The sequence below is a fragment of the Panthera uncia genome (genome assembly GCF_023721935.1).
Source record: "Panthera uncia isolate 11264 chromosome C1 unlocalized genomic scaffold, Puncia_PCG_1.0 HiC_scaffold_3, whole genome shotgun sequence".
NCBI classification, from domain to species: Eukaryota; Metazoa; Chordata; class Mammalia; order Carnivora; family Felidae; genus Panthera; species Panthera uncia.
In genome coordinates, this window is record NW_026057584.1 from 72,467,772 (window position 1) to 72,493,107 (window position 25,336).

At 40.5% G+C, this 25,336-nt stretch overlaps 1 protein-coding gene across 1 annotated transcript in view; it reads left to right on the forward strand.

The window, feature by feature from the left end:
- CCDC148 (coiled-coil domain containing 148) overlaps positions 1–25,336 on the forward strand; it is a 260,873-nt gene that overhangs the window by 227,865 nt on the left and 7,672 nt on the right. The window lies entirely within an intron of this gene.

The following is a 25,336-nucleotide window of genomic DNA, read 5'->3' on the forward strand; positions in this document are numbered from 1 at the left end:
CCCCATCAACCCTCAGTTTGTTTTCAGTTTTTAAGAGTCTCTTATGCTTTGGCTCTCTCCCACTCTAACCTCTTTTGTTTTTACCTTCCCCTCCCCCATGGGTTTCTGTTAAGTTTCTCAGGATCCACATAAGAGTGAAAACATATGGTATCTGTCTTTCTCTGTATGGCTTATTTCACTTAGCATCACACTCTCCAGTTCCATCCATGTTGCTACAAAGTGCCATATTTCATTCTTTCTCATTGCCACATAGTACTCCATTGTGTATATAAACCACAATTTCTTTATCCATTCATCAAACTGGCACTTTTCAATCTCCAGTGTAATAATTATTTTAGGCAAAGATCATCAATTGATAGTAAAATCTTTGGATGGAAAATTTTTGAGAAATAAAAAGATATTTATGCAGAGCCAAAGTGTCACTCCATGAATTACTTACTAAATGAAAAGAGGGGGGAAAACATGCCTGTACAATGGGGAAATCTGGGTATCGCCACTTTAATCAAATGTACTAATTTAACATGACTCATAGTGGACTAATAACTTGACATTGTGCCTTCTGAGATGATGTGATATTAAATACATCTTACATCACCTTTTTGCCCAAAATACTTTATCTCAATATAACTGATTTTCTAGTATAGGAATTGGCAAAGATTTTTTAGAAAGAGACGGACTGTAATTTTTTTAGGCTTTGTGAGCTATATGGTCTCCTGTGACCACTCTCAACCCTGTCCTTATATCAGGAAATCAGCTATAGACAATATGTAAACTAATGTGTGTGGCTCTGTTCCAATAAAACTTTATTTACAAAAAATAAAGTGGGGTATTGGATTTGGCCTGTGAGTTATAGTTGGTCAGCCCTTCCTTGTTTGAGACTTAACTTACAGGAAATTCAGGGGGAAGAGGAATGAAAGGAAATAATTAGATACCAAGAGAAAATAATCAGATAAATCCAAAATGACAGACATGTTGCAAAACAACTTTAAATGCTTCAAAAAAGTGAATATCATGAGTAAAAGAACTGATGGAACTGTTCAGACTAAAATAAACTAGTGAGACATAACCTGTTTCAGTGTGTGGATCTAGATAACAACCTTTTTTTTAATATTTATTTTTTATTTTTGAGAGAGCGAGAGAGAAAGAGCACGAGTGGGGGAGGGGCAGAGAAAGAGGGAGGAAGAATCTGAAGCAGGGTCCAGGCTCTCAGCTGTCAGCACAGAGCCTGACGTGGGGCTCGAACCCACAGACGTGAGATCATGACCTGAGCAGAAGTCGGACACTCAACCGACTCAGCCACTCAGGCGTCCCAACGACCGTCTAATTTTACACATGGGCCACTAAACCCTGCGTCTCCACCCCCATTCTTGTGCAGATGATTTTTTGGATGAATGTACAGAATCTTTTGATTATCCTCTCCCTCCATCAGAATGATTTACAATCACTACCAGAACGACCAGTTTGAGAATGTCTCAACCCTCCTGGGTTGCTTTTCAAAGTCTCATGACATAAAATCAATCATATTTTTTTACTAAACTTTTGATTACAATTATTAAGAAAGCAAGTTTATGAAGAAAGAGGCAGAAAAAAAAAACCTATGCTTTAATCACCAATCTTTAATTATCATCAGTTACAAGCAAGTTTGTATCATTTGACCCTTATATTCCCAAAGGAAAAGAAACATTTGCTTGTTCCTGATAACAATCTAAGCAGATAACTATATTTTTACTAATAATTATAAGGCGACCTTCCTTATTCACCTGCAATTTTCCTGTGAGACATGACTTGGAATTAAAATCTCAATTTATTTCAGAAAATTTCATTTAGAACTCCTAAGTTCTGCTATAGAAAAGTAACTTAAAAATAACTTGTCAGTTGAAAACGGGTTTTACCCATGGGGGAGGGAAAGGAAAAAAAAAAAGAGGTTAGAGTGGGGGAGAGCCAAAACATAAGAGACTCTTAAAAACTGAGAACAAACTGAGGGTTGATGGGGGGTGGGAGGGAGGGGAGAGTGGGTGATGGGTATTGAGGAGGGCACCTTTTGGGATGAGCACTGGGTGTTGTATGGAAACCAATTTGACAATAAATTTCATATATTGAAAAAAAAAAGAAAACGGGTTTTAAATTAACATCAACATCTCTTTGTACTGAAACTATTTTAAGAAAGTTATTTTCCAAGCTTGAAATATCATATACTTTAGAGCAAACTAATAAAGACAAGTAAGATTTCTTACAGGCCAAGACAAGATGTTTTCCCCCCCAATTCACACCTTACTGCCATGACACTTTTCTGTTCTCCCAGTAAAGCCTATGCACAACTTTAGAGCAGACTTCCTTACATTCAACTAATCTTCACTAGTCTGATCATCCCTTCCTTGATTTTTCCACTCTTGTTTTAGTTTCCTTAATAAGTCATCTTTGTGAGGACAAAGCTGTTTCAAAATCAGGGCTTAATGTCCCTCGTCACATTGAAAGTTTCTCCTGCTTTTGCTTCTTAGGGGAGATGTTTTTGAACTTCACAGTGGCTTTTCAGTTATGGTTAACAAAGGGCTAAATAAAATGTGTGCTACCAGTAACATACAAAATCAAACAAGATAAATTTAAACACAGTTCACTGTTTCTACCTTTTTTATCCTACAAACCATCCTTACAGGATGATAGTTTTAAATGATCTTTTCCAACCTATAAAATAGATCTTGGGCCACTACAAGTATTGCCTGCAGATATTAACCAAGAAGTTCAATGAAATCCCAGACATCACTACAAAAGAAAGCAAAAACATGAATTGGCATGTGTATAAAAATCACCATAAATTTGCATTTGGGAGACTGAATGATTCCTAGTGTGATTCAGAAAAATGATGAGTATGACTCATCAGGCTATTCTTTGTAGAGGGCCAGAGTTGATGAACTGAGCCTCTAGTATGGAACTCAATGGTGATTTTATTCCAAATCTATTAACCTATTTAATTTATAAGATAATAATAACCGAATGCCTTCTATATTGTCATAGAGTAATGAACAAAAAGGACAGTCCCTGATTTCAAGGACCTGATGGTCTAAATGGGGAATTTAAACACTCTTGGTGAGAGCAAGCACAAAGTACTATGGGAACACATGGAAACAGCATCTAAACCAGGTAGGCGGTGGCAGGGGCGTCAGGAAGTCTTTGTGGTAGAAGGAAACATCTTTCAGAAAGGGGAAATATCTTTCTGCCAAATACCTGTGGCTATTTTAAGGAAGTGACAATAATTTGGTATAGTTGAAGCATAGGATTTGGAGTGGTTTGGGGAAAGGTTCCAGTGAGAGAAAAGGTTGAGTAGATATATAGAGGCCAAATTATGAAAGTCCTCCGAAGACTTAAATCTTGTAGGGTTTGAGTAGGGTAAATTCTGACTTTTTAAATTTATTAATTATAATTAATTGAGTCAAACAATTACTATATATTTAGTGGTTTATACCCTATTTCCCAAAAAAAGTTTAATGTATGCACAGAGATTAAACAAATTCCAGAATACTAGAATAAAAAACTATGGAAATAATTACCCTGGGAGGTTGCACATGTTAATGTATTAATGGGTTCAAAATGGGATTAGACACACAACATGGACGTAGTAGGTTATTAGGGGAACTTGTTTATTTAAGGCCCTCCCACAAAGGGATCTCATTGGCATGATCAGACACTGAGTCTCAGACAGAATGTTTTCTTGGTCTGAGTTAGCATTATGTGTCTTAGGTATTTATAACCTTATCCCTTATGTATACATACCCATCTATTTGGGGTACTCTTAGTAAATATGATCTTCAGGTGAGCTTAGAACATCAGAGAATATTTAGAAACCTGAAGTCCATATCTACTTTTGGGGAAAATCCAGACATCCCATCTTCCATTGACTGCATTTTTGGGTGCCTTTTTAGTAATAAGATTCTCTACCTCCAAATTAAGCTTCTGTGGAATCATTGATTAAAATGGCTGATTAAAAACAACTTTAGGGGGGAAAAAGCCGTTAAGATAATTTTCTCTTACTGAATTCCTCTCAAGTTCTATGAAGTGCTGTAAGTTGAATCTCTCTGAACTTATCCTAAGTGGAAACTGAGAACAATGACTCCTCTGTATAAAATTCCCAGGCATTCTGCAAGATCACTTTCAGCTTACCATTAGCCTTATCATTGCCATATAAAGAGTCTTACTTTCTTTATATTTTCTTGAGTCAGTTCCTGATCCTTTAATAACATTTGCTGACCTCCTCCTGAATTCCCTCTTAAGAATTCAACTATTGATTCAAAGACATTTAATGATCTCCCTTTCTAGTGTCTTAGTAGATACAGAGTTGGGCTTAAATTGTAGTTATTTGAAGTTCAACTTAGCTAATAAGAAGTAACTATACAACTGCTGTACAGAGCCCAGAGATATGCCCACACAAACACTGATACACACATGTGCAGAATAGGGTCTAGGGGACAATGTAGGTAAAGGAGCAGGGATTTCGAACAGAGAAAAGTCAGATATAAAATTTATATAAAGGAATTTCTGACTTCACCTTAGAGAGGAGAGCCAATTAATAAAATAACAATTCAATATGAACATTATTCAGGTCAGTTGTTTGAAATAGACTATACTTCCACATGTTTTGATTTGGGAGATGTCAGACCACTTTGAAAGGAAAGAAGGCTGGAGGAAATGGGAACTTGTGAATTAAAGTCAGGAAATTCCACATAATTATACTGTACCTTTGTGTTTCTCCATCTTAATACTAACTGGATTCACAACAATAATGTGCTGGTAAATATTCAACAACTTGCTAGGGGTTTGGGATAGGGCATGGAATAAGCTCTGATTTGTAGTAGCATTTACTGTCTTCTGTGGTGTACATACTTTTACCATGGTTTATTTCAAACAACCTACTTGATGTCACTTAACACAGAGTTGAGAGGAAATGTTCACTTGCATACCACTATATATTATTTCTACTGTATAGATACAACAGACATAAATAACCTCAAGAGCATAGATAATAGTAAAATAATTACTATTTGATTTTGATTATTTGTTACCTTTCTTTTTATTTTTCAATTTTTTGTGTATTGTATTATTTATACAAGTTATTAATTGTAATGTATTTACTCCAGTAAACATGTTAGATTATTTTCAGGTGTACAATATAGTGATTCAACAACTCTATGCATTACTCAGTTCTCATCACAACAAATGCACTCCTTAATCCCCATCACCTATTTCACCCATCTCTCCACCTACTTCCCCTCTGGTAATCATCAGTTTGTTCTCTATAGTTGAAAGTCTGTTTTTTTGGTTTGTCTCTCTTTTCCTTTGCTCGTTTGTTTTGTTTCTTAAATTCCACATGAGTGAATTTGTATGTTTTTTGTCTTTCTCTGACTTATTTCACTTAGCACTATACTCTCTAGCTCCATTCATGTTGATGCCAATGGCAAGATTTCATTCTTTTTTATGGCTGAATAATATTCCATTATGTGGAATAATATTCCATTCCACATCTTCTTCATCCATTGATCAATTGATGGACATTTCAGCTGCTTCCATAAATTGGCAATTGTAAATAATACTGCAATAAACATAGTCATGCATGTATCCCTTCGAACTAGTGTTTTTGTGTTTTGGGGGTAAATGCCCAGTGGTGTGATTGCTGGAATGTAGGGTAGTTCTATTTTTAACTTTTTGAGAAACTTCCATACTGTTTTCCAGCATGGCTTCACCAATTTGCGTTCCCATCAATAGTGCATAAGGGTTTTTTTTTTTTTCTCTACATCCTCACCAATACTTGTTTCTTGTGTTTTTGATTTCAGCCCTTCTGACAGGTGTGAGGTGCTATCTCATTGTACTTTTTGATTTGTATTTCTGCAATGATGAGTAATGTTGAGAGCATCTTTTCGTGTGTCTGTTAGCCATGCTGCCTTTGTTTCTAAATATAATTTATTTTATTGTAAGTTAATATAATTTCATGTTTATTGACGCCTGTATTAAGCAACTAGCTTGCAAAGATCCTAAACATCTAGCAATTGGCTCTCACCAGCTGGTATGAGGCAGCTTTGGCACTTGACCCCAGCAGATGAAAGCAATCATGACGTAGGTCGCATGAAGAGATAATTGTGATTCCCTATGGATAGCTATGGAATTGCCTGTGTGCAGACCTACTGTGCCATATTAGCTGTGCTGCCTCCCCTGTGAGTTTTCCCAAAATTCAGAAGTGAGGTCCTATGCCTCATGCACCCAAGAGACACTCTATACTCGTTGTGGCTTGTCTGGTCAGTTTGAAGAAAAGTAAAAGCTTTCCCAGAAACTTTGAAGTCTTGAATGGAAGACTGAAGGAACTTCAGTATGGAGGTGGTGTTTTCATCTGGTCTTGTTACCACTGGTAGCTTAGGAAGCAGAATCAAACACAGAAAACTCTCAGGATGTGCTGTACATGATTGTGGGGAAATAGGTTCAAAAATTCCTTATACTTACATAAATGAGGTAGAAAAAAGCTTAGGCCAGAAAGCTGCCACCATGGGACGAAAGCACCCAAGGTTAGTTACTGAGATATTGTAATGAGATCACAAGAAACTTGTTATATCACCTGCAGGAAATTACTTTCCATCTGGCACCAATGTACCTTGATCACAAACATCACTTGCCCCTCAGACCCTTTGCTTCTCTCACACACAAGTTAATGATTACTGACTGATTGTTTTCTCCACGCTCACCACGTGTATAAGATCTTGTTTTCTCCACATTCACCACGTGTGTAAGATCTTGAGTACTCAATAAATACGGAGATGAAACGCCTGCTCCAGCTTTTGTCTCCTCCTGGACGTTAGTCTCTCTCCTATTTAATTCTGCGTCTACTCTCTTGCTGACAAAGGGAGAACTCCAGGTTCCTAGTCTGTGACACATGATCTTTTAAAAATTGTTTCCTGGGTGGTCTATGACCAGAAAGAGGGGCTCTGAGCTAGGAACAAAGATACTTCTTGGAGCAAATATTTTCGACAGGAGTCTTACAAGGCTAATAAAGGTGGGGGGAGGGGCAGAGTGTTATCCTAAATTTTAAGAGAATAGGCAAAAATTCAGAGAACAAGAACAAGACCTTGGGGCTAAATAGGTGCTGAATGGTGATGAAACCCCATGCGTATGACTGGAGGTTTGATCATTATAGGGCAGAAATTTGGACGACAAACTTTAAAGTCAGGATGTTGGATGTGCCTTCATGTGAAATGGCCAAACACCCGAGGCACATCAGGAGACAACAGTATCAGTTAATATATTGAGGGGGAAGTGGAAAATAACAAGAATAGCAGACTTTGGGAGGATTTGGAGAGTGGGAAAGGCATAAGATACATACCTTAAGTACAGAGAATAATCCCATAAGGTCCCTTAACAAGAAGTAAAAGCAGAGAAGAGAGAATTCCTCCTACCTAAGTCCACATCTGGGCACCAATGGCCAGAAGTCAGGGAGGGAGTATCTCACATGTTCCCATAAACAACAATGGAGTAAACTTTGTTAAATTATGTTTTAAGAAGTTTATTTTGAGAAAGAGGGAGAGCATGGGGGGGCGGGTGTCAGAGGGAGAGCGAGAATTCCAAACAGGCTCCATGCTGTCAGCACAGATGGGTCATGAGATCGTGACCCGAGCAAAAACAAGAGTCGTACCCTTAACCGGCTGAGCCACCCAGGAGCTGAGCATCCTAGGAGTGGAGTAAATTAACCCCAAGTGAGACAAGTAAAGATTGCAACATGTGCAGAGCTATCAAAGTGAGTTTAGGAATTACCAGCAGGTGATGGCACATACACACGTATCAGGAGTCTGTGGCAGGAATCTAAACCAAGCTGATGAGCAGGACGGGGATGGGATGCTGGAAGGAGAATATTATAGTCAGAAGAGGCCAAGTGTGTGGGAACATCCAAAGTAAAACATTAAGCGGGTAATGAACCAGGCATTTGAAAGTATTGTGAGCACAGGGCAGGAATAGGAAGGCAAAAAGCAGTATCCAAGAGACTGATCACTAGAACAGCCTTCTACCTTCTTGAAGCTGGGTTTTCTATTGTTCCCATGCAACAGCCACTGATCCCAGAAAAGCAGTGGTTTCCAAATTTACAGAGCAAAAATATAACCTAGTGGGCATGTGAAAATACAATTCCAGATTTGTACCACCAGGGATTTTAAGATCAAGCCCAGGAATCTGCATTCTAAATAGAAGCACCACTGAAAATGCCATTTCAGTTGGCTTACCAACCACTGTCAGAGAAAGATAGCAGTGTGATTAATCCAGGGGCCCTGATGGTAAGACAGTTCTGTAAACATCCTGTTAAGTAGCCGAGAGTTTCAGCATTCCCACCTGGCGAGCAAATGCTAACTCCTGTGAGAGGCAAGTTCATGGCCCAGCTGTCACAACTTGTTGCAGTTGCTTGGAAACATCTACTCCTTTTACTTGTTTTTGTATCTTCTTTGATTTTTAATGTTGCCATTTTACCCTGGGTTTAATATTATGCATCATTTCCAATCTTGTTTGGAAACAGGTGGGATATAAATCCTAATTAAATAAAAAAATTGCTGATGGCCTCTCATGTAATCAGAAGTGGAAAAAGGGAGTAATGCTGTTTAGTTGAATAATAAAATGTTTTATACTGAGTCTTTCTAGATAATGTATGGGAGAGTACCTTGAAAACTGTCAAGTTTTATACAACGAGATGATTTTTAAAATATCAGTACTTTATATATACCAAATAAGTATGTGTATTTATCTATTGTATTCCTATAAAGTATCTACTCAAAGCTTCTTGTACTTAGGTTTTAGTAATTGAAGGGGGAAAGACTACGTTTCCATCGAGTATACCTAAAGAGAAGAATACATCACTTTGTCAAAATATTGTGGCTCTTTATTCTTTGTAGTTCTTCCAAATCCTACAAACAGAAAGAGGATTATCAGTACCATCTGAGTATGTGTGGGCTTGAAAGCTCTAGATGTTTCTAAAAGATCAAGGCTTTTGATGCTTTTTTTTTTTTTTTTAAATCCTGGGAGCTTTTGGTGCAAGTTAATCCTTATGATGTCTCAGACTATCGCTCTACAAACCCTTCCTGAGGCTTCGATGTAATGGGCATAAACCATTTTATGTTGGACCAGGTTCAGCTAGGGTCTTCCTGTGGTCTGTGCTTGGCAATTGGCCTATTTGCAGAAAGGCTTGTCTCCATCTGCAATTATGCCAAGGTCTTCATATAAATGCTGTTATGCATTCAAATGGAGCAGTCCAAGCAAGACATTTCTGATCAGATTGAAGAATACATAGAAGAGAGAAATGTTGGCTGTGCCTGGCTAAGGTGATAAAATTACTTTCACAACGGAGGATCCAGGCAAAAGATAGATTTATTGATGTGACAGTCTTCAGGGAAACCAGAAACATGATCTCAGAAAGATGTATACTCAAGAGGAGGCCTTAGGGAATATTCTTGTCTCTTGAAATAATGGGGAATCTGGCAGGAGGAGTTGTGACAATCGGGAGAGGACAATAAAGATTAAAATTTAGAGTTGGTTGGAGAGAGAATCTGAGTTGCCTTTCATATATGTGACAAGGTTGGCTATATCTCTAAGAAATTAAAATTATGAGTGAATACAGGGAACAAACTGATGGCTGCCAGAGGGGAGGGGAGTTGGGGGAATGGGAAAAACGAATGAAGGAGAGTGGGAGATACAGTACTCCAGTTACAGAATAAGTCACAGGGATGAAAGGTACATCATAGGGAATACAGTCAATGGTATGATAATAGTGTTGTGTGGTGAGCACAGCATAACATGGACTTGTCAAATCACTGTTGCACACCTGAAATGAATATTGTGTACCATTGTGTCAACTATACTTCAATTGAAATAAAGTTATCAGGTTGAAGGATGTGTAAGTGTCGACTTAATATCTGAAGAGCTATTTTAACTATTGACCATTGTGTTATTTGGGGCAACCATTTTTAATTTCTGTTTAAAGAGAATATTTATTTTCCCAGTTTTATCAATTTTGCTGATAATAAATTCTTGATGCCAAAAAAGAGAAAGAAATTAGAATTACGTGGATGTTCAGCTTATAGCTTTTATAGAAAATAAATAGCTTTCTTTTGCTATCCAGGCCACTGGATCACCCAGTAACTTGAGGGAGAGTAAATAATTTACCTTTGAGGAGCAAGATTAATGCCGCTTCTGTTAGTTTAACTTGGACTAAGTGGGTTTTCCTGTGGGCTTAGTGTTTGGGGGTCATGATTAGGCCCCTAGGAGAGCTGGGCCTGTTTCTTTTCAGAGCTTGATTACCAAGAAGGTCTTGTGACAAGAAAGAGCTCTTCTTCCTAAGAAACCACTCATGCTGTTGCTTTACACACGGTGCAAAACGTGAACAGAGACACAACCCATCTCCTGGTGTCCTTTGTTAGCTGTGTCTAGAGAGGCCAACATTTGGCCATTGTAACTTTTATTAGAGTAAAATTTCATAAAAATTAATTACCTGTTTCGTTTACACCAGCAACTTAGGAAACTCTACCCTACTTCTCTTCTAGCCTGTCCACCCTTTCCCCGGCTGCTCCTCAAACTTGGGATTTAGCTATAATATATAGCTGATACACTGTTAAATTGTACAAAGTGTGGTTTTGTCGACCTATTTCATTGTGCTTCTCTGGTCCATGACTCTCCTCTAGGAATTTCTCCATTTCTCCGTTCAAAGAGCGGTCCCATGGAATGTCAGTGTGTGTATCTCTAGCTTAATGTAGGAAAGGAAAATACAGGGTTTTTGAGATTTATTTCTGCCCTTGCCTAAACAGTGCTGCCGAGGGAAAAAAAAATCCTTTAAAGGGGGGCTAAACAAACAGGAAAAAACACAGCGCCTGTGTGTCTGTTGGTTAGGTAACCAACACCTGATTTTGGTTCAGCTCATTGATCTCCATTCCCCAAGATAGAGCCCCCCATGGGGCTCTGCAAGGCTCTCTGCCCCACCCCTGCTCACACATGCTCTTGTGCTCACTCTGTCGAAAGATAAACTTTAAAAGGGGGGCGGAGGGTCACTGATTCAAGTATTATACATTTATCTGGATCTCTGCCCACTTTATCTTATCTTTCCCGGTAAAGCTGGTCACTTTAGCCTACAGTACTATGTTCAAGCTGATGTGTCTGCTTGAGTTCTGGAGAAAGCCACAGATTTCTCTCTTGGCCTCAATAGCCTTTCTAGAACATCGGCTTCAGCATCTCACCTGGCCTCAGAGCTCATCAAGCCTGCACGGGGGACGGGCCCCCTCCCCCGAGATGCAAACGTGTCAGCGTGCACTTGGCTGGACTGCCGGTTGCGCTGCTGTGTGGAGGTGTCAGTGATTCAGTCCCAAAGGCTGAATTCTGAGACCTAAAGGAGACAGAACTAAGAGAGGCATGACTCGGCTGAAAGTCACCGGAGGAGGGAGTTGAAACTTGGAGGCGGAACCCCCAGGGACAGCAAGCGGATCATCATTTAAGGGAGCGAGCGGAGGAAAAAAGCAGGAGGAAAGTCATGCCCAAAATGTAATATATTTTATCTTTTGTTTTTTAAAAGGCATAATTTAAAATGCCTAACCGAAAAGTTGTGGTAAAGAAAATATTCTATAATGTTGGTAGAGGAGGGATTAGAAGGGTTACTTAAAAAAAAAGAAAAAGAAAAAGAAAAACCTTCAAAGGTGTTTATGACAGTAACCATTCTGCTACACTGATTTTTTGTTTGTTTGTTTGTTTTTTAAGCTTCAAGTGTTAAAGAGGCTGTTTATGAAGCCTCTTTGCTGATCATTTCCTAGACTAAAAGAAAATCAGGGTTTACTTCATTGCTGTGGGTGGCTGAATCAGTCTAAAAATCTTCGGTCCTTTTGATGTTTGCTGCCTATAGAAGTTCTGAGAAACCTGGGAAGGAAAGAAAGAGACCATAAGGGGATTTTCAAACAATAGTAGAGACGGCAAGTTTTATTAATCCTATTTACTTAAGTCATCTGTTTGAGGGGAGAGGACTGTGTTTCTTTTGTTCTTAATGCCATCCTGTCAGGACTCCTGACAAAGGGAAACCAGTTCCATCAAAATGGCCTATATGTCTGTCTCTGGAAAGACAGGACCAATTAAAATCAGAAGTTGAACATAGATAAAACCAGAGTGAAATATTTTAATTTGGTAACCCAGTGGTATATTTTATTAGTGTGGCTTTTTAAAATTTCATACCCACACAATGCTTCCTTCAGTTGTGAGTCTGAAAACATTCTTATTGAAATTAGGGTCATCAGAAATTATATGTATCTTAGAAGAATTCTTCAGGGAAGAAAATCCAATGAAACTAATCACCTATGCTTCTCCTCTTCTTACTTTAAAATTTTTCTTTTTCTTGGGCACCTGGGTGTCTCAGTCGGTTAAACGTTTGACTCTTGATAATGGCTCAGGTCATGATCTCACAGTTGGTGGGATGGAGCTCTGCATCAGGCTCTGCGCTGACATCAAGAAGCCTGCTTGGGATATTTGCTCTCCATTCTTTCTGCCCCTCCCCCACTCAAGTGCCGGCACTCTGATGCTGTCTCTCTCAGAATAAAAAAATAGCATTAAGAAAAATAATTTTTTCCTTTCCAAAGTGGGAAAATAATTTAAAGAAGCCTAATATTGTGAAGTAAACCCTCAATATGAGTTCCCTTCTTATGTAGTTGATAAAATGATAGCATCTTAAAGATGTTTTAAATGCAATACATATTAGCTGTGACATTAAACTTTATCTACCATAAACCATTTGTGAGTTCAAGAGTTACTGTGCAAATTACCCAAGTAGTGTTAAATGACAGATGTCTCTTCTTGGTGAACTCCTGTGATGGCAAGTGGCAAGCCCCGTATGTATTCAAAAATCTAGATGTAGGCTGTGTTTGTCTACTTGATATGTATATCTAATGGCTCTGGGATTTTCTTATGTGATTTGGTAGGAGTATGATTTTTACACATTCATATATGTGGCACTTAATACAAATACGTGGAATAAATGAATATATGAAGGCAGTGAGGCAAATAAATGCTGATTTGCCTGGGTAGGTTGTTAAATTCCAAATCATATTTCCTGAGAGCCAACGTGTCATTTGTGCCTCTCCTGCCCATCCAAATTCACAGTACCAGGAAGTTCGTGTCATGGAAATCATCTTTGAGTTTGCCTTTTAGCATCTATGGTTCCTGATCATTCAAAGGAGACGGACACTTTAAGTTGAAGTGGTTCAACTTCTCTTACTACTCCTCAAGTGATTAAATATGTTCCAAAGGAATACCCACTGATTAGACAGGCTTAACAGAAGAGGGTATATTCAATTTATTCTTAATTTTTTATTTTGTCAACTCTTCTGTTATTTACCTACAGTTTAGAAAATTTAATCAAATGTTTGCCATAACTTTAAAAATTTTAATCTCTTTCATTTATGGGTGAATAATGAGTATTGCCTTCTGTTTTAGGCACTATGCTAGTTGTTGGGGATACAAAGGCAACTAAGACATAGCCAATACCCTCAGGAAGTATAGTCTAACACAAACAACACATGGAAACAAACAACTATAGTACAAGTGAATAAGTGTATATGTGTTTATGCCTATTAGTTTACTTGGATATCCATCCCTGCCTGTTCAATGGAAAGGCAAGTAACATTTCCCAAGCTGGATTCTATTCAAAAAAGCTTCGATTATCAGATAATTTGCGGAAATTAGTACACTAGTCGTCTTTTTGAGAATTCATATTGCATACCACTATATTCTAATAAGTATTCTGAGAGATCCTACTGTGAAGAAATCTATTTCACATTGTTTATCTTTCTCAAGCTTACTTGAATACCCCACACAATATCCATGGCACACATGTTAACATCCTGTGGAATATTAGCATTCCATAGGCCATCAATTTGGAAAACAAACTGATTATCACTTGGAACAGCTTGGCACATGCCCTTCTGTTACAGAGGATGAAAAGATAAGTATTCCCTTAAATTTTTTTTTAACGTTTATTTATTTTTGAGACCAAGAGAGAGCGAGCATGAATGGGGGAGGGTCAGAGAGAGGGAGACACAGAATCTGAAACAGGCTCCAGGCTCTGAGCTGTCAGCACAGAGCCCGACGCGGGGCTCGAACTCACGGACCGCAAGATCATGACCTGAGCCGAAGTCGGACGCTTAACCGACCGAGCCACCCAGGCGCCCCAAGTATTCCCTTATACGTAGAAGATATGTTTACTGGTCAGGACTACTCAGAAGCAACTGAGAGAAACCTAACTCACACTAGCTTAGGCAGAAGGGAGAATGAATGGGAATCCAGGAGGGAATCTTGCTTCAAGGACTCAAATGACATCTTCAGGTTCCTCTCACTCTCTTTCTGCTTCTTTACTCTTACCAGTTTGTGCATTGGAATGGACTTCCTCCTATGCGCTGGGGAAACCAGGAGGAAAAGAGACATGGCTTGATTTAATTACATTATTTTAGGTAGTGACCGCAGAGAGAAAAGAAAGCTTTTCTTCAATATTCATATATAAATCCCCAGGGAAAGATTTTTTTTAATGTTTTTATTTATTTTTGAGACAAACAGAGACAGAGCATGAGCAGGGGAGGGGCAGAGAGAGAGGGAGACACAGAATCCAAAGCAGGCTCCAGGCTCTGAACTGTCAGCACAGAGCCTGATGCGGGGCTCAAACTCACAGACGGTGAGATCATGACCTGAGCCGAAGTCGGATGCCCAACCGACTGAGCCACCGAGGCGCCCCCCCCCCCCCAGGGAAAGATTCTGATTGGTTCTGTTGAAGCTCACTGAGGGCCAATCACTATGGTCAGATTTATAATGTACTAATATTAACCCTATCTGGTCACCAGGAAAAGTTAGGAGACTCTGATTAAAGGTTTCAACAGATCTACAAAGAATAAGGAAAGGCAATTTGAAGGGGATTGATAATTCTAGATTGATGATAAGGGATAAAAAAAAACCTGACATGTCTACCACAATGTGGTCAAATTATTAAAATCTAGATTTGGCCATAATGGGCAGTTGGCCCTAGTATCCAATTACTTCCAGAAAGGGGGTGGGGTGGGGAATCTGCTCTTCTAATAGTAAAGTCATTATTTTTGGAAGATATCTCCTAACTTATAAAATGGTTTATAGTTAATAATTCCAAATGTTGTGACCTCAGATGGTTAATTATATAAAAGATTTTCTTGTCTCCAGGAAGTGGCATTGCTCAAAGTTATACATTCTATGATTTTTTAAAGTGGTTGAAATGATTAACCCTGCTGTAAATATTACAGGTTAAAATTGTTGCAGTATATGATGAGGTATTAAACAAGGGGAACTTAATTCTCTGCTTTTGGATTAGACCAAACCCAAAATAATTGAGTAGAATCTCGACCCTCTCCCATGGTACATGGTGGCTTATCTCTAAGCAGACGTGAAGAGGCATGTGCCTAATAGGCATGTTCTAATAGGCATGTGTCATTACATTTGTTCCTAAATTTTTTGTGTATGAAAAGGATGTCCACTCTATGCGAAGCTCAGATGCCCACTAAAACAGCAGCTCTGCATTTAACTAGCAATATGATATAGTTACACTTGAGAGATTTGTCTGAAATGAATCTTGATATTACATGAAGAAAAAAAAAAGATCAATGGATTTGGGGGTATGAAGGAGGTGGAGGCCACAGATATTGATGCCTCAATTGTAGCAAAAGTCAGATCTCAGGGAAGATGTTTTTAAATTAAGAAAAGAAGTGGATTCACTTTGGAACCATGGGTGAACAAATAAGAAGGAGCAGGTAAGGGGCACCTGGGTGGCTCAGTCAGTTGAGTCTCCGACTTCGGCTCAGGTCATGATCTCACAGCTCGGGAGTTCAAGCCCCACGTCCGGCTCCGTGCTGACAGCTCCGAGCCTGGAACCTGCTTCGGATTCTGCGTCTCCCTCTCTCTCTGCCCCTAACCCACTCACATTCTGTCTGTCTCTCTCAAAAGTAAACAAACATTAAAAAAAATTTTAATTAAAAAACACGGAGCAGGTAAAAGAGAAGGAGGAAAGGCAGAGAAGTAGGATGTACATTTCAAAGAGGTGGTCATTAGGACCAGCCATTGTGGACAGGTTAAGTCAGAGGAGCTCTAAAAGACTCTAGGTTTACAATTTGGAGTTCCTGGTGACATTGGGGAGAATGGTTTCCAGATAATGGAGGAGGCAGAGGCCGGACTGCATGGGTTTGGGATTAAATGAGAAGTGAAGAACTGATAACAGAAAGTATAGCTTTTTCATCTAACAAATTTCACCTAGAAGGAGGAAAAAAAAAAAAAAAAGGAGGATGGTAGTTGAAAAGAGACACACTTTCCCCATTTGAAGAAGTTTGCATGTGGAGAAAAAAAGCATCATGAAGTGGGAGAGAGAAATATTGAAGAAATAGGAAAGGAAGAAATTCATTTCTGGAGCAAGCTCCTAGAAACAAATAGGCTTATGGGATAAAAGCCCAGATTTAATTTTTTTTTAACGTTTGTTTATTTTTGGGACAGAGAGAGACAGAGCATGAACGGAGGGGGGGGTCAGAGAGAGAGGGAGACACAGAATCTGAAACAGGCTCCAGGCTCTGAGCTGTCAGCACAGAGCCTGACGCGGGGCTCGAACTCACAGACTGTGAGATCATGACCTAAGCCGAAGTCAGATGCTTAACTGACTGAGCCACCCAGGCGCCCAAAAGCCCAGATTTAAGAAGCAAAGGATGGGTAAAATGGAGTCTTGACAAGATTGGAAGTGGGCAGGACATATTGGGGAAATGAATGCTTATGGCCTCTGCAGTAAAGTGGGAGGTGAGGTTCTCTGCTTAAGAGGGAGAAAGTTAAGCAGCTGGTGTAAATAACATTAATCTGGAGGAGTGTTGCATGTCCAGGTAAGGTTTGACTTCATAAATGCATAATAACAGCAAAGAAGCAGGGCTGGAAATTGGCAGGGCAGATGTGGAAATAAAAGAAGACAATTAAAGGATACTAGTGATTATACTCTTAAAAGCAGACCCAGGGATCCACAGCTGGAGAGAGAATAAAGTCTGTGTCTCCTAGCCTGGGAGGAAAGGAAGAAGTAGGACAGTAAACTTCACGAGGGAAGATCTAGCCCAGTGTCTGGCACACAGAACACAGTTTAAATATATCGTTGAAAATGGAGAGTCTGATGAGCTAAAGTAGCAGGTTGAGTAAGGCTAAATGATAAGAACATAAGGAACATAGGCGGTTAGCAGGCAATCCACTCCTAAAGTCGTACAGTCTTTATCAGTATATGTGTTGGCCCTAGACATTGGAGTCAGAACGGAATCCCTCTGTTTAAGATTTTGGCAGGAAACCGATCTAGGTGATGCCAAGCTCCAAGTCTGGTCTAAGGAATGAGCTGTTGAAGCAGTGGGGGAGAGAATGTTGTTGAAGCACAAGGCAGACTGTAAGCGTGGAGTTTTGAATAACCGTCGGTGAATGTTGGGCAGTGACCTTGGGCAGCTAGTAGTTGATTGCAAGAACCCAATGACAAAGAGGATAGTATAACCCCAAAGTCAATAGAAAAAGCTTTTCTGGAATTGTTGCCCAAGACCAGGAAAATGCCAGCCTTCTCCGTCAACAATTTTAAAGGGAAGCAATGGTGGGGGGGCGGGTACCCGTGTGGCTCACTTGGTTAAGCATCTGACTCTTGGTTTCAGCTCAGGTCATGATCTCACAGTTTGTGGGTTCCAGCCCCGCATTGGGCTCTGTGCTGGCAGCTTGCTTGGAATCTTCTCTCTCCCTCTCTCTCTGTCCCTCCCCCACTCCCTCCCTCTCTCTCTCTCTTTCTCTCTGTCTCTCTCAAAATAAATAAACTTTAACAAAAAGGAGGAGCGATGGGAGTAGTGCCACCTGGGAAGCACTGGTTTTCAATTAAGAAAAACTATTAAAAGGAGCAACCAAGAGTGAAGTGAAATGGGGTTGTGTGCTCCAACGAAGGGAATATTTCATCACTAACTTCGTTTAGACTTGCTAGTGCGTGATCATAAAAAAGACAGACTTTTATTGTTTTTTAATTCCTTATAGACAGTGCACTCTGGAAATGCTATTGGAAGGGACGATTCTAGGCAAATTTTAAGGGCATGAAAGAATTACTGAAACCTATATGGAAAGTGTTAGGAATAGTTCAAAAAGAGGAGGGTAGATAAATTGTGGTAGAAATCTCTTTCTGCACTAATTTGGGGGAAAGAGCTAATATATTTGTCACATTCTTTCTGTAACGTACTCCCCACATCTTCCCCTGTATTCAAGTCCAGATTCCCAGGCTTAAGTCCTTGTTTCACAGTTGTTTATAGGTCTGTACCTAGAACTCAAGTGAATTCAGACAGCTAGGTTGAAATTGATCACAATAAACAGGAAAATGTACTTCATTCGTATTTGTGGGTTTTCACTTTCAGTATGAAAAATATCCACCCCCTTGGAACTACAAGATTTAGTCCCAGAGGAAGCGGCTCGTACCTCCTTTTTAAGGCATGAATACTTTGAAGTTATTTCTTCTTTCTTTGCTTTTACCGAGTATACCCTTTATCTCCAGTAGTCTGAGGTTGTCAACTGTCTTCAGGGTACACCAGCGTTTTGTCCACTGGAGAGAAAGTAATTGGTTCTGTAGCAGCCATTCTTGTAACTGCTCATCACAGACACTGACCCAAGACTTGAGAGGGCCACTGTGGTTGGGGGAACCCGTCATTTGTGTGTGTTGGGGGTCATGGAGGCTGGGGCGAGGGTGAAAGATTCTGCTACTTGTCAGTAGCACCAAGGCAGGAATTTCTAGTTTGGATCAATCCTGAGGCATGTAACTGTGCTATTTGGCACATGAAAACAGAAACCAGTCCTGGGTAGTAAAATGTACCTGGTTTTGTCTTGATAACAATAGTCAGGCAGAATCCCTCTAATCTGAACGTTTATCTATAATTCTTTTTTTAAATTTTTTAAATGTTTATTTATTTCTGAGACACACAGAGAGACAGAGCATGAGTGGGAGAGGGGCAGAGAGAGAGGGAGACACAGAATCCGAAGCAGGCTCCAGGCTTCGAGCTGTCAGCACAGAGCCCAACACAGGGTTCGAACTCATGAACCATGAGATCATGACCTGAGCCAAAGTCAGTCACTCAACCGACTGAGCCACCCAGGCACTCCTATCTAGACTCTAATTCTTAAAGTGTGGTCCCTGGCTTAGCATCGCCTGGAAACATAAACGTAAATTTTCAGACTCTACTTCATTACTACTGAATGAGAAACTCTGGAGGTGGTGAAGTGATCTGAGCTTTAACAAGCCCTCCAAGTGATTCTGATATTAGCTCAAGTTAGGTAACCAATGGGCTAGGTGGTTTTGGCTTTCAGGCCTGGCTGCACATTAGAATCAATTGGAGGAACTTTTAGCAAAATACCAACGCTTGAGCCCCAACACCACAACACCAGATTCTGATGTGATTAGTTTGGTGCAGGACATTGGCATCAGAAGTTTTTACATGTTACAGTGATCCTAATGACTTTTATAGTTGAGAACCATCACTATAGCAATACAAGAAGGGGCTAATTTAGGACTTTGTGATAAGATTGTTCTTGATAATTATTTTTTAATTTATGTATTTTATTAGAATGTTAATTTAGGCATGCTTATAAATAACCACAAATAATATAAGACTTAGAGTGGGGATCTTTTTTGTCTAGTTTTAATTTTTCCCTATTGTATCCTAAGCATTGGGGACAGTGCTTCACACATAGTAGGTGCTCAACTAACTGTATGTTGGCTAACTGAATCGATTAAAGACTAGAGTTCCAATAAGAACTTGCTCTTACACCTCACAAAGGAAGCAGTAAGTGCTCTGAGCTGGAAGAATAGTCTCTGTTTGGGGCTGGCATGGCTTCCTCTCCTCTTGGTTCTGTGGATTCTCTATGAATCCTCTTTGTTCTTGCCCACGCCTATCTGTACCAGGATGTCACTGCCTTGCATCAGGATTTACATTCTATTTGCAGAAATTGGTCTCCGCTTATGCCCTTAGCCAAAATCCCCACTGAGTAGAGTCTCATTGCCTGTATCATTAGAAGCATCCAGTGAGCATCCAGGTTTTTTTCCTCTGGGCTAGCTTCTCCTCCTTCTCCCCCTTTCCCCCATCGCCATTTACCTCTTGACAGGTGCTTCCACCTGGCCTGTGTTTTGATCCACATATTCTTCCCTATTACCCTGTGTCTAATAGAGCGGTTTCTCTCAATTTGGTGGGAAGAACAACTTTCCGAGTGGGTTTGAGCCAAAAAAATGGATTTCCCAACAGGCAGGAACAGGTTCACCATGCTGCTGCTGAAATACCTCTGGCATGTGCCTGTATAAAGATTTCTCATTCAATATTGAGTAAGCCACATGACCTAAACACTAAGTAGCAAGTTTGCACACAAACTGCCTTTAATTCAGTAGGGTAAATTACTTCCCTGAAATGTTTTTGGGGGGAGTTCAATACTGGTTACAGTGCCCTAATTAAGATATATCTTTATGTTGTTTTATTTATTGCATAAGCTTTTTGTTAAAAAAAAAAATGGTAGCTCCTGCCACTATCAGTTGTTCCTCAGGAGTCTTCCTAATCCCCCTTGGGTGCTGTAGGTTTGTTTAGACTGAAGTTACCTGTGGCTCCAAACAGGAGGGAGGTCAAGGTTTAGTACTTAATATTTTGCCCAGTTCTCACTGAAGTTTCACTGAAGCAAAGGGATGCTGCTACTAAAGTTCAAGGTGTTCCCAAGCCATTTGCATTCGTACACTCACCTCTTCGAGTGCTGTACACACAAGTAAAGAATCTCCTAAATGATACATAAACTCTCCATTTCTACATGAAAGCTTCCTGTCCCTTCAACTACACTCAGGCCTGGAGGCTTAAACAAAATCCTTTCCAGATTATTGTTAATGCTGTGCCTGATTCTGCAGCAGCTGTTGCCTTTGAACAATACGATGCCTCTCCTCCCCCATGAGAAGTTGAAAATGCCCCTTCTGCAATACTTTGAACCTCTGTAGAAGCAGGGAGCATAAAACGGACTGAGAGACGGACCTAGGACTCCTGTTTGGGAATTCCGTGCACAACTTAGACTTTTGAGCTTCGCCATTTCCTGACATTGACTTTCATAGCAACAGTTTAATTTGGAGAAAATCTGCTACCTCAAATAGCTAAAGGTATTTATGTGGAAAATTTTCCAAATGATTGACTTTACTGTGTTGCTATTTTCTTTCCCCATGAATATGTGAGTATTTGGCTTTCTCCCAAGAGTTTTTCTGCATCACTTCTCTTTAGGCAAAGAAAAGTTTCTGTCCAGACTGGGAGAGGAGAGAGGCACCAAGAGTTTCCCCTTTCCAAGGGGATTATCTGAGTTTATACCACAGCATCTGTATAAATGAAGAATTTGAGTATGTCACCTATTTGTTTAAATTTTTCGTGGCAAGGGGCTCCTGGGTAGCTCAGTCGATTAAGCTCTAATTTTCAGCTCAGGTCACGATCTCATGGTTCATGGGATCGGAACCCAAGTGGACCTGTATGCTGACAGCATGAAGCTTGCCGGGGATCCTCTCTCTCCTTCTCTCTCTGCCTCTCCCCTACTCGTGCTGGGGCACTCTCTCTCTCTTTCTCTCTCTCTCTCTCTCGCAAAATAAATATTTAAAAAATATTTTCAGTGGCAAATCCTCAAGGTGGCCAGAGTAACGTTGGTCATCACTTTGGAGCCAACACAAGTGTGATCAGCTGCGCGCTCCCTCCAGCGCCCTCTGTCTTGCTGAAGGGGTTGTCTGCTCCCTCACTCACCTCCTCAGCTCCACTAATCCTCCAGCCACGTCTCTACTGACTGCTCCTGCCAAGATCACAGATGACTCCCTCTTATTTAATCTAGTGATCATTTGCGGGTTATATCAGATCTTTCTGTATCATTTGACATTGTTAATGCTATTTTCCTTAGCTGCTTTGGCATCATTTCTCTTCATCCTCCTAGTTTTGTCTTCTGTCCCTTTCCTAAATGTTTCCTTGGCAGTCACTCCTAGACCTACTTTTCTTATTACTCTACACTCTTCTTCCTGATTGATTCCATCTGGTCCATGGCCTCGATTCCACGCCGTTGATAAAGATCTCCCATTTGCATCTTCAGCCCAGATCTGTGAAGGCTGGTCCCTGTCCAAAGGAACCTGATTCCTTCTCTTCCCTGTTTCTCCAAGTTCCCAGTTTTAGCGAGGGACGCCATTGCTCACTGTGCAAGAAGGAAACCTTAACTCCTTCCTCTCTCTATCTCTTCTGCTCTGCCATAACATTACCAATTCAAATTAATTCTATCTTCTACATAAACTTTAAATCCAAGTCTTCTCCTTCAGCATCTCCTCCAGGTCTATCTCCTACCAGTTCCCTAGGTTAGGAAACCATCAACTTGCCTGTGGATAACCTCTCTGGTCTTGACTCCTTATTATCACGTACATATTACAGGAGAGGTTTTTCAGATCACCACATTTCCCTGATCAAAACCCTTCATGCATGTGAAGCCCCAGTCTGGCCTCTCATGCCTCTCCAGCCTCACCTTGCATTGTCCACTTTTGGTCTTTCCGAGTATTTTTCAGTTCAAAAAATACTGTGCTTTCTCACCTTCATATGCTATTTTTCTCTGCCTGGAACATTCTTCCTATTCTTTCCCCCTCTGCTCCTTTTTCGGGTGTGAGATTCAGAGCACTTCCTCTTGGGTGCTCCCCTAAATGCCCCAAGTCTGCAAAAGTGCCCCTCCCAAGGCCTACATCCCACTGTGTCCTCAGAGCAAGGGCCACCCCTTAACAAAATTGCCTGGGTCTTTGTATCCCTGCTAGACTGTTAGCTCTGTGAGGACAGAAACGTGTCTCCTGTGTTGAAATTGTATCTCTAGTGCCTGGAACAGTGGTTGATACAGTGCAGGTGCTCAATAAACATAGGTTGAACGAGTGAGTGAGCCTCAGGGTAAACCACGAGCCAGAATTCTTTAGGCACAAGTTCAAATGCCTTAGTCTGATTTGCAACTTCTTCCTCACAAGTCAAGCTCCCCTAACTGGTACAACTCTTACTTTTCCACAGCAGGCAAAACTTTGTTGCAGACAAAGCAACCTATATATCCCAAAGGAAGAGAAAGTTTTCAAAGGTTCTGAGAATTAGCATATGGTAATAATCAAATCCCAGGGTATCTTTTAATTGAACCTTCACAGTCGTTCACTTAGCTTGTACTCAGTACATAAATTGAGTAGAACCTTATTAGGGAGGTTGTGTCATGCCCTAGTGAAAATGGAGAGAATGAGAAATAGCTTTCCATGACATGGAGGCATTGGAGAAAGGAAGCAACCTGGTCTGTAGCTTGTTTAACGTGTGTCAGGCTACTGACTCCTGTATGGGAGATGAGGAGGAGGACAGCCACAGCCATCAAGGTTTAGGACTTTCCTCCTAAAAATCCCATTGTGGGTTTTGTACTCTGCAAGGGTCTGCACATTCCGCTCTTTTCCTCTCCTACGCTGCTGCTTTAATGTCAGCCTCAGGGGCAACCTGGTTTTGGAGAGATTTTTCCTCCCCAGGAGCAAATCTTCCTGAAGGAACCACATGACTACCAGGCTCACCCTGCCAATACTTCCCTGGGCTTCTTTCATTCACTCACTCTGTTCAGATGACACAGGTTCAAATGCCTTACTCAGTCTGTCCTAGCCACCCTGGACTCTTCCTTTCTTGGGACTGTAACCAGCGAGGCAAGCAAGATGCCCAGGGAGCAAAACTTAAAAGTTGCTCGCTCTCAGATGCCAACCCTGTCTATGCATGTGCCTGAGTGGGAGTGCCTTTCTGGACTCACCCTTGGCCTGGGACTCTCTTCTAGGAAGGCCAGCCTCCTTTCCACAATCACGCCTCTCCAAATGCTAATAATCCCTGGGACCCAGCTCAGATACTGCCTCCTCCATGAAGCTCCCAAGTCTTTTCCACGAGGTCCCCCAGCAGACCTTGTTTATACCTCTCTGAAGGCACTCTATACCTTGATTAGTTCTTAGGCTTGTCTTTTTGTATCCATATTAAACCACAAACTTGGAAGGGCTGTCTTCTCCATGTGCTTCCAATACCTCGCACAGGGTACAGCACACAGCAGGTATTCATGTCAGTGAGGTAAGTAGAGCAATCAAGGGAAGGAGAGAAGAGCATAGGGGCTAATTGCACAGTAGGGGGAGGGCCAGGGTCAGCGTGGGATCTGGGGCCAGTCTGCCTGGGTTTGATCTCTGGCTCTGCCACTGGCTGGGTATGAGAACATGAGCAAATCACATCACCAGTCTATACCTCCATTTCTTTATCTTTAAAATGGGATCAATATTGGTACCCCAACATCAGGTTGTTGTGAAATCTAAATGAGCTAAAAGACATGAAGGTTTTAGCAACAGCCTCAATGCATAGTAAACACTTCAGTTAACATCAAGATCCAGAATTAAAAGGGTCTAGTGAAGGTACATCCGTGGAAAATGCAGGTATGCACACTAAGGGCAAAGCACATCTGTGACTGATGTCTTAAAGAAAGTTAAATCTAAGCCATCAATAATGGAAGACAGAGGCAATGGCCTCATACTCCCTTGAGAACCCAAATGTCTACTTTTTTAGAAAAGACAAATCTCCTCTCTATAATTCAAAAGAAGAATAGCTTGGGCAAGAAGATGGGAAGGGAGGCTGCCTAAAAAAAGGCAGCAGAGGAGGGCTGAATGAGTTTGGAGGTATTAAAATGGGTATTGAAATGTGCTCTGTTTTAATATCTGCTGATTTTAAGGAGAATGAAAACATAATGCTAAGGGAAAGTCATGTTTTTGCTGCCATCTACAGTCAAAGTGTAATTTTTAAACCACACACACACCCAAAATGGGGGTTCTAGACAAAACAAGTGAAAATATAGATAAAATTTTAAATTCTAGTATTGAGACAATTTGGGCATATTATTATAGCATTTTATTTACTCTTCTAAAAGTATGTATATTTAATCAGTAAGGTAGCCTTTTTAACCTCTCAAATTGTGTTGAAACTCCTTGAAGAAACTGCTAGAAGAATCACTCAGGAGTGAGGCTGTCCTCTGGTGGGTTGATTAGCTATAGCTGTGGCAGCTGACAGACAGTTTGAGGGTCAATACAATGATTTCAAAGGAAGAAAGAGATGGATTGGATTTTTACCCTACTTTTTCCTGCCCTGTGATCTGCAGTTCTCTCGTTATTTTAGAAATTTTTTTAAAATTTACATTTCTTTATTTTTGAGAGACAGAGCACAAGTGGGGGAGGCGCAGAGAGAGAAGGAGACACAGAATCCAGAGC